Raw genomic sequence first — 13247 nt, 5'->3', positions numbered from 1 at the left:
ACAACACACACTGCTTACCCTCCTTCCGCATCCACACACCACCTATAGCTTCCCCTCCCTCCTCCAGCCACACACCACCTATAGCTTCCCCTCCCTCCTCCAGCCACACAGCACCTACTGCTACGTCTGTAACTTTATCAGTCATGTGGATGCGTCCACTACCTGTCACCCTTCCCTCCCCTTAAACACCAGGTTTGGCAGACTCGAATGTTTAATGGTATTCACTGTGCATATACTAAACTGAATTTTATGGGGACGAGAACTTCTTCACCGACCAGGATGCCTCCAGCGGTGCTGACCATACAGCAGATGCCATCTTGCTTGTGATGAATCCTCAAGTCCCATGTTCTACTGAGAATTTATTACACCATCTATGGTTTGATCGCATTTGTTCTGGTGTTGCTGCAGCAGGAACAGAGAACATCGGTCCTCGAAACTCGAAACTTCCGAATCTCAAGCCACCTTCATTTCTACTCAGAATCATTGCAGAGTTGCTATTCGCAGAGTTAAGCGGGTTTCCATTAAAGAGGAGAGTGCACGGTTTAACATCTTCACCAAACCCATCTCTACGAACTTGTATAACCTGGACTATACATACCTAAATTTATCATTGATAATGTTTGTTTTTTCTTTTTCTCGGCACCTTATCTTCGTGATTCCACTAAGGATGACTGAACATCTAACTATTCATCCGAGCTTCATCCGACTGAACTTATTCCCTCTCCTGCACCGTCTTTACACAAGGTCATTCAAGTTCACATCCTGCTACAGGAGGACGAGGCATGTGTGTGTGTGTGTGTGTGTGTGTGTGTGTGTGTGTGTGTGTGTGTGTGTGTGTGTGTGTGTGTGTGTGTGTGTGTGTGCACTAGTTTGTTTATATGAAGATACTCACGCGTCATTCAGGCCTAGGAAGACGTCGTTACTGCCAGATGTCTGCTGCTGCTGCTGCTGCTGTAAGACACAAGACCATTCTGTTACTTACCACGATCGACACAGTCTGTCTGATGTGACACAGACTGCCATCAGATCGTGCGTGTGTGTGTGTGTGTGTGTGTGTGTGTGTGTGTGTGTGTGTGTGTGTGTGTCTGTGTGTTGAGTGAGAGAGAGTTACATAGAGTAACACAGATACACAGACGACATAGGGTCAAGGTCCATGCAAGATGGTCTGGCCTCAACGCTGAAATATATAAAAGCAGCACAAGAAAAGGATGGAATAGCACTGGCTGTCTCCCCATCATCCACTCCCTCCGGCACACACCGGCAGGAAAACAGGAAGAAAAAATACCTTGCAGGAATAATAACATTGATGCAAATTTTCATAGGAAAGTCATAATGTAAAATGAACATGAATATGTCATGCATCCCATCACCAATGATATACATCCCTTTACGTTTTCTTGTGAATGCAACGTTGAGAATAAACATAGAGCTCCAGCCTCTCGACTTACCATGTCTATATTATTCCTGATGTTGAATAATGATACAGCAATGCTCAATTACTCTCTCAAAGCAAGTGACATGGGCTAATCAATGGCCTGGGAGAGATCAGTGGTTGAGAAGGTAGCATGATATACCACTACGTAATGATAACTGATTCAATGAATTATTGACGTTAAATGGCATTTGTCATTTATCAGGCCATTCAGCGATTTTATATAGATACCCTTATGATCTTAGCCTAATCTTCATCTGTAAATATGGCATTGCCATACTTTGTATCACCTTCAGATATGGACACTGGGTTATTTAGTCCTACGTCAATATTGTTAATATAAATGATGAAAAGAATAGGACCAAGTACGGGTCCCTGGAGGACTCCACCAGTTACGAGTGACCACAGTGATGATTCATTACGCCTCTCTGCTTCCTATCACGTAACCAGGCTTATAGCCAATATCCTATGCAACCAGTAATCTCCAAGGCCATGACGTTGTGAGTCATTTTAACGTAAGGGAATTTGTTTTTGGAAGTCCAGAATACTATATATATATTTATTTTATATTTATTAATTTATTTTCATTTGTCGCGGTCTCCGGCGTTAGCGAGGTAGCGCAAGAAAACAGACGAAAGAATGGCCCAACCTACCCACATACACATGTATATACATGCACGTCCACACACGCAAATATACATACCTATACATCTCAATGTACACATATGTATACACACACAGACATATACATATATACACATGTCCATAATTCATACTTTCTGCCCTTACTTATTCCCATCGCCACCCCGCCACATATGGAATAACAACCCCCTCCCCCCTCATGTGTGCGAGGTAGCGCTAGGAAAGGACAACAAAGGCCCCATTCGTTCACACTCAGTCTCTAGCTGTCATGTAATAATGCACCGAAACCACAGCTCCCTTTCCACATCCAGGCCCCACAAAACTTTCCTTGGTTTACCCCAGACGCTTCACATGCCCTGGTTCAATCCTTTGACAGCAAGTTGACCCCGGTATACCATATCGTTCCAATTCACTCTATTCCTTGCACCCTTTCACCCTCCTGCATTTTCAGGCCCCGATCACTCAAAATCTTTTTCACTCCATCTTTCCACCTCCAATTTGGTCTCCCACTTCTCCTCGTTCCCTCCACCTCCGACACATATATCCTCTTGGTCAATCTTTCCCCACATATTCTCTCCATGTGACCAAACCATTTCAAAACACCCTTTTCTGCTTTCTCAACCACACTGTTTTTATTTCCACACACCTCTCTTACCGTTATATTATTTACTCAATCAAACCACCTCACACCACATATTGTCCACAAGCATCTCATTTCCAGCACATCCACCCTCCTGCGCACAACTCTATCCATAGCCCACGCCTGGCAGCCATACAACGTTGTTGGAACAACTATTCCTTCAAACATACCCATTTTTCCTTTCCGAGATCCTGTTCTCGACTTCCAAACATTCTTCAACGCTAGCAGAATATTCGCCCCCTCCCTCACCCTATGATTCACTTCCGCTTCCATGGTTCCATCCGCTGCCAGATCCACTCCCAGATATCTAAAACACTTTACTTCCTCCAGTTTTTCTCCATTCCTACTTACCTCCCAAGTGACTTGACCCTCAACCCTACTGTACCTAATAACATTGCTCTTATTCACATTTACTCTTAACTTTCTTCTTTCACACACTTTACCAAACTCAGTCACCAGCTTCTGCAGTTTCTCACAGTAATCAGCCACCAGCGCTGTATCATCAGCGAACAACAACTGACTCACTTCACAAGCTCTCTCATCCACAACAGACTTCATACTTGCCCCTCTTTCCAAAACTCTTGCATTCACCTCCCTAACAACCCCATCCATAAACAAATTAAACAACCATGGAGACATCACAAACCCCTGCCGCAAACCTACATTCACTGAGAACCAATCACTTTCCTCTCTTCCTACACGTACACATGCCTTACATCATCGATAAAAACTTTCCACTGCTTCTAACAACTTGCCTCCCACACCATATATTCTTAATACCTTCCACAGAGCATCTCTATCAACTCTATCATATGCCTTCTCCAGACCCATAAATGCTACATACAAATCCATTTGCTTTTCTAAGTATTTCTCACATACATTCTTCAAAGCAAACACCTGATCCACACATCCTCTACCACTTCTGAAACCACACTGCTCTTCCCCAATCTGATGCTCTGTACATGCCTTCACCCTCTCAATCAATACCCTCACATATAATTTACCAGGAATACTCAACAAACTTATCCCTCTGTAATTTGAGCACTCACTCTTATCCCCTTTGCCTTTGTACAATGGCACTATACAAACATCCCGCCAATCTCCAGGCACCTCACCATGAATCGTACATACATTAAATAACCTAATCAACCAGTTAACAATACAGTCACTCCCTTTTTTAATAAATTCCACTGTAATACCATCCAAACCTGCTGCCTTGCCGGCTTTCATCTTCCGCAAAGCTTCTACTACCTCTTCTCTGTTTATCAAATCATTTTTCCTAACCCTCTAACTTTGCACACCACCTCGACCAAAACACCCTATATCTGCCACTCTATCATCAAACACATTCAACAAACCTTCAAAATACTCACTCCATCTCCTTCTCACATCACCTCTACTTGTTATCACCTCCCCATTAGCCACCTTCACTGAAGTTCCCATTTGCTCCCTTGTCTTACGCACTTCATTTACCTCCTTCCAAAACATCTTTTTATTCTCCCTTAAATTTAATGATACTCTCTCACCCAATTCTCATTTGCCCTCTTTTTCACCTCTTGCACCTTTCTCTTAACCCATTTCCTCTTTCTTTTATATATCTCCCACTCATTTGCATTTTTTCCCTACAAAAATCTTCCAAATGCCTCTCTCTTCTCTTTCACTAATAATCTTACTTCTTCATCCGACTACTCACTACCCTTTTTAATCAACCCACCTCCCACGCTTCTGATGCCACTAGCATCTTTTGCGCAAGGCATCACTGCTTCCCTAAATACATCCCATTCCTCCCCCACTCCCCTTACCTCCTTTGTTCTCACCTTTTTCCATTCTGTACTCAGTCTCTCCTGGTACTTCCTCACACAAGTCTCCTTCCCAAGCTCACTTACTCTCAACCACTCTCTTCACCTCAACATTCTCTCTTATTTTCTGAAAACCCCTACAAATCTTCATCTTCGCCTCCACAAGATATTGATCAGTGAAAGGGTCTAATGGGGAGGTGATAACAAGTAGTGGTGATGTGAGAAGGAGATGGAGTGAGTATTTTGAAGGTTTGTTGAATTTATTTGATGATAGAATGCCATATATAGAGTGTTTTGGTCTAGGTGGTGCGCAAAGTGAGAGGGTTAGGGAAAATGATTTGGTGGAAAGAGAAGAGGTGGTAAAAGCTTTGCGGAAGATGAAAGCCGGCAAGGCAACAGGTTTGGATGGTATTTCAGTGGAATTTATAATAAAAGGGTTGACTGGTTGGTAAGGTTATTTAATGTATGTATGATTCATGGTGAGGTGCCTGAGGATTGGCGGAATACTTAGAAAAGCAAATGGATTTGTATGTAGCATTTATGGATCTGGAGAAGGCATATGATTGAGTTGATAGAGATGCTCTGTGGAAGGTATTAAGAATATATGGTGTGGGAGGCAAGTTGTTAGAAGCAGTGAAAAGTTTTTATCGAGGATGTAAGGCGTGTGTACGCGTAGGAAGAGAGGAAAGTGATTGGTTCTCAGTGAATGTATGATTGCGGCAGGGGTGTGTGATGTCTCCATGGTTGTTTAATTTGTTTATGGATGGGGTTGTTAGGGAGGTGAATGCAAGAGTTTTGGAAAGAGGGGCAAGTATGAAGTCTGTTGTGGATGAGAGAGCTTGGGAAGTGAGTCAGTTGTTGTTCGCTGATGATACAGCGCTAGTGGCTGATTCCAGTGAGAAACTGCAGAAGCCGGTGACTGAGTTTGGTAAAGTGTGTGAAAGAAGAAATTAACGAAAAACATGAATAAGAGCAAGGTTATTAGGTACAGTAGGGTTAAGGATCAGGTCAATTGGGAGGTAAGTTTGAATGGAGAAAAACTGGAGGAAGTAAAGTGTTTTAGATATCTGGGAGTGGATCTGGCAGCGGATGGAACCATGGAAGCGGAAGTGAATATTAGGATGGAGAAGGGGGCGAAAATCCTGGGAGCGTTGAAGAATGTTTGGAAGTCGAGAACATTATCTCGGAAAGCAAAAATGGGTATGTTTGAAGGAATAGTGTTTTCAACAATGTTGTATGGTTGCGAGGCGTGGGCTATGGATAGAGTTGTGCGTAGGAGGGTGGATGTGCTGGAAATGAGATGTGTTTGAGGACAATATGTGGTGTGAGGTGGTTTGATCGAGCAAGCAATGAAAGGATAAGAGAGATGTGTGGAAATAAAAAGAGTATGGCTGAGAGAGCAGAAGAGGGTGTTTTGAAATAATTTGGTCACATGGAGAGAATGAGTGAGGAAAGATTGACCAAGAGGATATATGTGTCAGAGGTGGAGGGAACGAGGAGAAGTGGGAGACCTAATTGGAGGTGGAAAGATGGAGTGAAAAAGTTTTGAGTGATCGGGGCCTGAACATGCAGGAGGGTGAAAGGAGGGCAAAGAATAGAGTGAATATGAACGATGTGGTATGGCTGGGTCGACGTGCTGTCAATGAATTGAAACAGGGCATGTGAAGCGTCTGGGGTAAACCATGGAAAGTTCTGTGGGGCCTGGATGTGGAAAGGGAGCTGTGGTTTCGGTGCATTATTACATGACAGCTAGAGACTGAGTGTGAACGAATGGGGCCTTTGTTGTCCTTTCCTAGCGCTACCTCGCATACATGAGGGGGAAGTGGGTTGTTATTCCATGTGTGACGAAGTGGCGATGGGAATAAATAAGGGCAAACAGTATGAATTATGTACAAGTGTATATATGTATATGTCTGTGTGTGTATATATATGTATACATTGAGATGTATATGTATATTTATTTGCGTGTGCGGACGTGTATGTATATACATGTGTATGTGGGTGGGTTGGGCCATTTCTTTCGTCTGTTTCCTTGCGCTACCTCGCTAACGCGGGAGACAGCGACAAAGCAAAGTAAAATAAATAAGAATAAATGTATATCCCTGGGAGATAGGGGAGAAATAATACTTCCCACGTGAGGAAAGCTTGAGAAGTTTTCTTTCTCCCATATTCCCCAGGGATATATATATATATATATGTGTGAGTATATATATATATATATATATATATATATATATATATATATATATATATATATATATATATATATTTTTTTTTTTATACTTTGTCGCTGTCTCCCGCGTTTGCGAGGTACCGCAAGGAAACAGACGAAAGAAATGGCCCAACCCCCCCCCATATACATGTATATACATACGTCCACACACGCAAATATACATACCTACACAGCTTTCCATGGTTTACCCCAGACGCTTCACATGCCTTGATTCAATCCACTGACAGCACGTCAACCCCGGTATACCACATCGCTCCAATTCACTCTATTCCTTGCCCTCCTTTCACCCTCCTGCATGTTCAGGCCCCGATCACACAAAATCTTTTTCACTCCATCTTTCCACCTCCAATTTGGTCTCCCTCTTCTCCTCGTTCCCTCCACCTCCGACACATATATCCTCTTGGTCAATCTTTCCTCACTCATTCTCTCCATGTGCCCAAACCACTTCAAAACACCCTCTTCTGCTCTCTCAACCCCGCTCTTTTTATTTCCACACATCTCTCTTACCCTTACGTTACTCACTCGATCAAACCACCTCACACCACACATTGTCCTCAAACATCTCATTTCCAGCACATCCATCCTTCTGCGCACAACTCTATCCATAGCCCACGCCTCGCAACCATGCAACATTGTTGGAACCACTATTCCTTCAAACATACCCATTTTTGCTTTCCGAGATAATGTTCTCGACTTCCACACATTCTTCAAGGCCCCCAGAATTTTCGCCCCCTCCCCCACCCTATGATCCACTTCCGCTTCCATGGTTCCATCCGCTGCCAGATCCACTCCCAGATATCTAAAACACTTCACTTCCTCCAGTTTTTCTCCATTCAAACTCACCTCCCAATTGACTTGACCCCCAACCCTACTGTACCTAATAACCTTGCTCTTATTCACATTTACTCTTAACTTTCTTCTTCCACACACTTTACCAAACTCATTCACCAGCTTCTGCAGTTTCTCACATGAATCAGCCACCAGCGCTGTATCATCAGCGAACAACAACTGACTCACTTCCCAAGCTGTCTCATCCCCAACAGACTTCATACTTGCCCCTCTTTCCAAAACTCTTGCATTCACCTCCCTAACAACCCCATCCATAAACAAATTAAACAACCATGGAGACATCACACACCCCTGCCGCAAACCTACATTCACTGAGAACCAATCACTTTCCTCTCTTCCTACACGTACACATGCCTTACATCCTCGATAAAAACTTTTCACTGCTTCTAACAACTTTCCTCCCACACCATATATTCTTAATACCTTCCACAGAGCATCTCTATCAACTCTATCATATATATATATATATATATATATATATATATATATATATATATATATATATATATATATATATATATATATATATATATATATACATATATATATATCAGTTGTTGTTCGCTGATGATACAGCGCTGGTGGCTGATTCATGTGAGAAACTGCAGAAGCTGGTGAATGAGTTTGGTAAAGTGTGTGGAAGAAGAAAGTTAAGAGTAAATGTGAATAAGAGCAAGGTTATTAGGTACAGTAGGGTTGGGGGTCAAGTCAATTGGGAGGTGAGTTTGAATGGAGAAAAACTGGAGGAAGTGAAGTGTTTTAGATATCTGGGAGTGGATCTGGCAGCGAATGGGACCATGGAAGCGGAGGTGGATCATAGGGTGGGGGAGGGGGCGAAAATTCTGGGGGCCTTGAAGAATGTGTGGAAGTCGAGAACATTATCTCGGAAAGCAAAAATGGTATGTTTGAAGGAATAGTGGTTCCAACAATGTTGTATGGTTGCGAGGCGTGGGCTATGGATAGAGTTGTGCGCAGGAGGATGGATGTGCTGGAAATGAGATGTTTGAGGACAATGTGTGGTGTGAAGTGGTTTGATCGAGTGAGTAACGTAAGGGTAAGAGAGATGTGTGGAAATAAAAAGAGCGTGGTTGAGAGAGCAGAAGAGGATGTTTTGAAGTGGTTTGGGCACATGGAGAGAATGAGTGAGGAAAGATTGACCAAGAGGATATATGTGTCGGAGGTGGAGGGAACGAGGAGAAGAGGGAGACCAAATTGGAGGTGGAAAGATGGAGTGAAAAAGATTTTGTGTGATCGGGGCCTGAACATGCAGGAGGGTGAAAGGAGGGCAAAAAATAGAGTGAATTGGAGCGATGTGGTATACCGGGGTTGACGTGCTGTCAGTGGATTGAATCAGGGCATGTGAAGCGTCTGGGGTAAACCATGGAAAGCTGTGTAGGTGTGTATATTTGCGTGTGTGGACGTATGTATATACATGTGTATGGGGGGGGGTTGGGCCATTTCTTTCGTCTGTTTCCTTGCGCTACCTCGCAAACGCGGGAGACAGCGACAAAGTATAATAATAAAAAAAATAATATATGTATATATATATATATATATATATATATATATATATATATATATATATATATATATATATATATATATATATATATATATCGACGATATCCCTGGGGATAGGGGATTAAGAATACTTCCCACGTATTCCCTGCATGTCGTAGAAGGCGACTAAAAGGGGAGGGAGAGGGGGTCTGGAAATCCTCCCCTCTCGTTTTTTTTTAATTTTCCAAAAGAAGGAACAGAGAATTGGGCCAGGTGAGGGTATTCCCTCAAGGCCCAGTCCTCTGTTCTTAACGCTACCTCGCTAATGCGGGAAATGGCGAATAGTTTGAAAGAAAAAAAAAAATATATATATATATATATATATATATATATATATATATATATATATATATATATATATATATATATATATATATATATATATATATATATATATATATATATATATATATATATATATATATATATATATACATATATATATATATATATATATATATATATATATATATATATATATATATATATATATATATGTACATATATATATCTATCTATCTATCTATATATATATATATATATATATATATATATATATATATATATATATATATATATATATATATATTTTTCTTTTTTTCTCTGTTAAACTATTCGCCATTTCCCTCGTTAGCGAGGTAGCGTTAAGAACAGAGGACTGGGCCTTTTTTGGAATATCCTTACCTGGCCCTTCTCTGTTCCTTCTTTTGGAAAATTAAAAAAAAAAAAAAATGAGAGGGGAGGATTTCCAGCCCCCCGCTCCCTCCCCTTTTAGTCGCCTTCTACGACACGCAAGGAATACGTGGGAAGCATTCTTAATCCCCTATCCCCAGGGATAATATATATATATATATATATATATATATATATATATATATATATATATATATATATGTGTGTTTGCGGTTCAGGCGGGAGGTCATCTTTGGTGGGGCTGCATCATTGTCAGCAGAAGAAAGAAGTACATTCTCGTAAAGGACCGTATCACTTTTAATGAGACCATCTTGTATAGTATTGATTGCGGCCTTTATACAGAAGTAGCACCATGAAAGGGGTCCTGAGGTTGTGATAATTGATGATAGTGATTATGATAATGATGTAAGAGTAATAATGACTACTATTATTTTTATTGCTATTGTTATTATTATTATTTATCATTGTTGTTATTATTATTGTTATTAGGCTCCAGAAGGTTTATGCTACAGCAGGAAAATTATTTATTCTTTTGGAGCAAAAAGGTGCTAAACAAGATTATTCCTTTCCCTCCTTTGGCAGTGATGCAGGCCCACCGGAGGTGTCTCCTTGCATGTGGTGTGACCACTGGCAAGTGGAATCCAGTAATTCCTTAATGATTGTATGTATATATATATGTATATATATATGTATGTATATATATATATATATATATATATATATGTATATGTATATATATATATATATATATATATAGGGAGCGGGGGGCTGGAAATCCTCCCCTCTCGTTTTTTTTTCATTTTCCAAAAGAAGGAGCAGAGGGGGCCAGGTGGGGATATTCCAAAAAAGGACCAGTCCTCTGTTCTTGGCGCTACCTCGCTAACACGGGAAATGGCGAATATTTTAAAAGAAGAAATGATATATATATATATATATATATATATATATATATATATATATATATATATGTATATATCATCCCTGGGGATAGGGGAGAAAGAATACTTCCCACGTATTCCCTGCGTGTCGTAGAAGGCGACTAAAAGGGAAGGGAGCGGGGGGCTGGAAATCCTCCCCTCTCGTTTTTTTTTTTTCAATTTTCCAAAAGAAGGAACAGAGAAGGGGGCCAGGTGAGGATATTCCCTCAAAGGCCCAGTCCTCTGTTCTTAACGCTACCTCGCTATCGCGGGAAATGGCGAATAGTAAGAAAAAAAAAAAAAATTTATATATATATATATATATATATATATATATATATATATATATATATATATATATATATATATATATATATATATATATATATATATATATATATGTACATATATATATATATCTATCTATCTATTGCCCGTACCGTTCAGCTAACATTTGAATCACGAACACACATTATATAGGTAGGGGCTGTGGTCAATGTTTTTCGGAGAGTGAGTGAATGTTGGGAGATACAGACTTAAGATCATTTGTAGTAAGGATCTCGCGTCAGAGTAGTGTAGTAATCGGAATGCAGTCAGAAATTCTCTTGTGAATCGCAGGAGTTTCTTAATTGGTTCTCGTCCAGAGACTTCAGGTTATAACTTTACGACTGACGTAACAGTAGCTTTTAGCCCAGGTTGATTCCATGATTTGAGGTATGGTTAGTCCTAGCACCAACCCTGATCTGGGCTCTTACTCACCTTTCGTTGGGGAGAGGAGATCCCTTAGTAGCTGCCCTAAACCGGGTTCTCACTCACCTTATGTGTGGACGTAGCGGTCCCCAGTACCCATCTCATACTGGGCTCTCACTCACCTCTTATGTGAGTGTATCGGTCCTTATTAACCACCCTGAGCTGGGCTTTCACTTACCTCTTATGGGGGCGTGTTGGCCCACACCAACTGCCGTGAACTGGGCTCTCATTCACCACTCATCGGGGCGTGGCAACCTCCACTATCTACCCTAAACTGGGCTCTCACTCTCTTCTTGCTGGGGAGTGGCGGTCCTTAGCACCTGTCCTGACTGTGCTCTGAATTGCCTCGTTTGGGGAGTGTGGTGACCCCGCGTTACCTACCCTAAATTGGTCGGCCAGAAAGTTCAGCGTATCGAGGGTCTCCGGGAAGGCGAGCGATGCTCTGTCCTCCTCACAGGTGGTCTGTGCTGTGGTAATGTTACCCACAGTGTTGATCAGCTTGTAGCAGAATCCGCTGTGGTGTGTGAAGCCGTCAGGACAGTAGGCTGTACGGAGATGAAATCGTCTTATTCATATACATGTGTTGTGATGGCAGATTCTAACTGGAAGGCTACATAGTTAAGTCAAACCGTCGAGGGAGGACATTCCTGCAGCAGTAATGTCCACACCAGACACTTGCTTGACCTTACGTAAGTGTATACAAGACTCGTCGTCCCGAATCGAATCATGTTGCGTGTGTCAACAGACGCTGTTCTGAGCCTTGCTGAGTGTGAGTGTATCAGTAGTAGTGGTTCCGAACCTAGCTGACTGTTAGGGTATCAGGAACGTGATTCTGAGCCCTGCTGAGTGTGTGTACCAAGAGACGTGATTCTGAACCTTGCTGAGTGTGCATGTATCAGTAAACTTAGTTTTGATTCTTGCTGAGTGTGAGTGTACCATTGGAAGTGGTTCTGAACTCTGAACTTTGCTGAGTGTGAGTGCATCAGTAGACGTGCTTCTGATCTTTGCTTTGCTAAGAATGATGTAGCAAGAGACGTGGTCCTGAACTTTGCTGTGTGTGAATGTATCAGCAGTTGTGGCTCTGAACTTTGCTGAGCGTGAGTGTATCAGGAGACGTAGTTCTGAACCTTGCTTAGTGTGAGTGTATACCCTTACGTCTGAACCACGTGAGGAGCATCATTTTCAACTCTAAGAGTGTTTTCTTTATTAATTAGCCGGAGTAGATTATCTTCTTCTAGCTCAGGATCGTAGATAAAGATATTTTGTTTACTTGTGACTAGAAATAGATGCAAATTTCGCTTTACATGACCATCTGTGGCCAGTAGGTAGTTCACCTCACCTCTGATGGGATTCGGTCTCCTGTTGTGGTCAATAGGCAGATCGCCTCATCTGCGATGCAATGAGTGATTTTTTCTTTCATCTGCTGATATATGGATCCTAAGAATAAGGTGACAGAAGTGCTTAGCAGGTACGTGGCACCTGGCACATAAAGCAAGGGCCAACAGGGTAAGTGACAGACAAGGTACCGAACACCTGATGCTGTAGTGGGGTGAAGCTGGAGATTAGGAGCATGCAAGGTACATGGCATCTGGTACATGAGGCAAGAGCCAGAGGAGTAAGGGACACACAAGTTACCTGGCACCTGGCACATGTAGCGAAGGTCGGTGGCCGCACAGTGCTGGACCTTACACCCTGTCTTGGATACCGTCACACATCCAGAGTCTTCATTCAC

General features: G+C 41.8%; 1 long non-coding RNA gene across 1 annotated transcript; it reads right to left on the bottom strand.

The window, feature by feature from the left end:
• Window positions 1–893: 893 nt before the first annotated feature.
• Window positions 894–13247, bottom strand: LOC139746836 (uncharacterized). The gene is made up of 3 exons (XR_011712239.1): window positions 13151–13247; window positions 11897–12060; window positions 894–948 (listed from the first exon to the last, which is right to left on the bottom strand). It is a non-coding gene; the product is annotated as an uncharacterized lncRNA (long non-coding RNA).

The sequence above is a fragment of the Panulirus ornatus genome, chromosome 66, assembly GCF_036320965.1.
Source record: "Panulirus ornatus isolate Po-2019 chromosome 66, ASM3632096v1, whole genome shotgun sequence".
In the NCBI taxonomy this organism is placed as follows: domain Eukaryota; kingdom Metazoa; phylum Arthropoda; class Malacostraca; order Decapoda; family Palinuridae; genus Panulirus; species Panulirus ornatus.
This window is presented reverse-complemented; position numbering and strand designations above follow the sequence as displayed.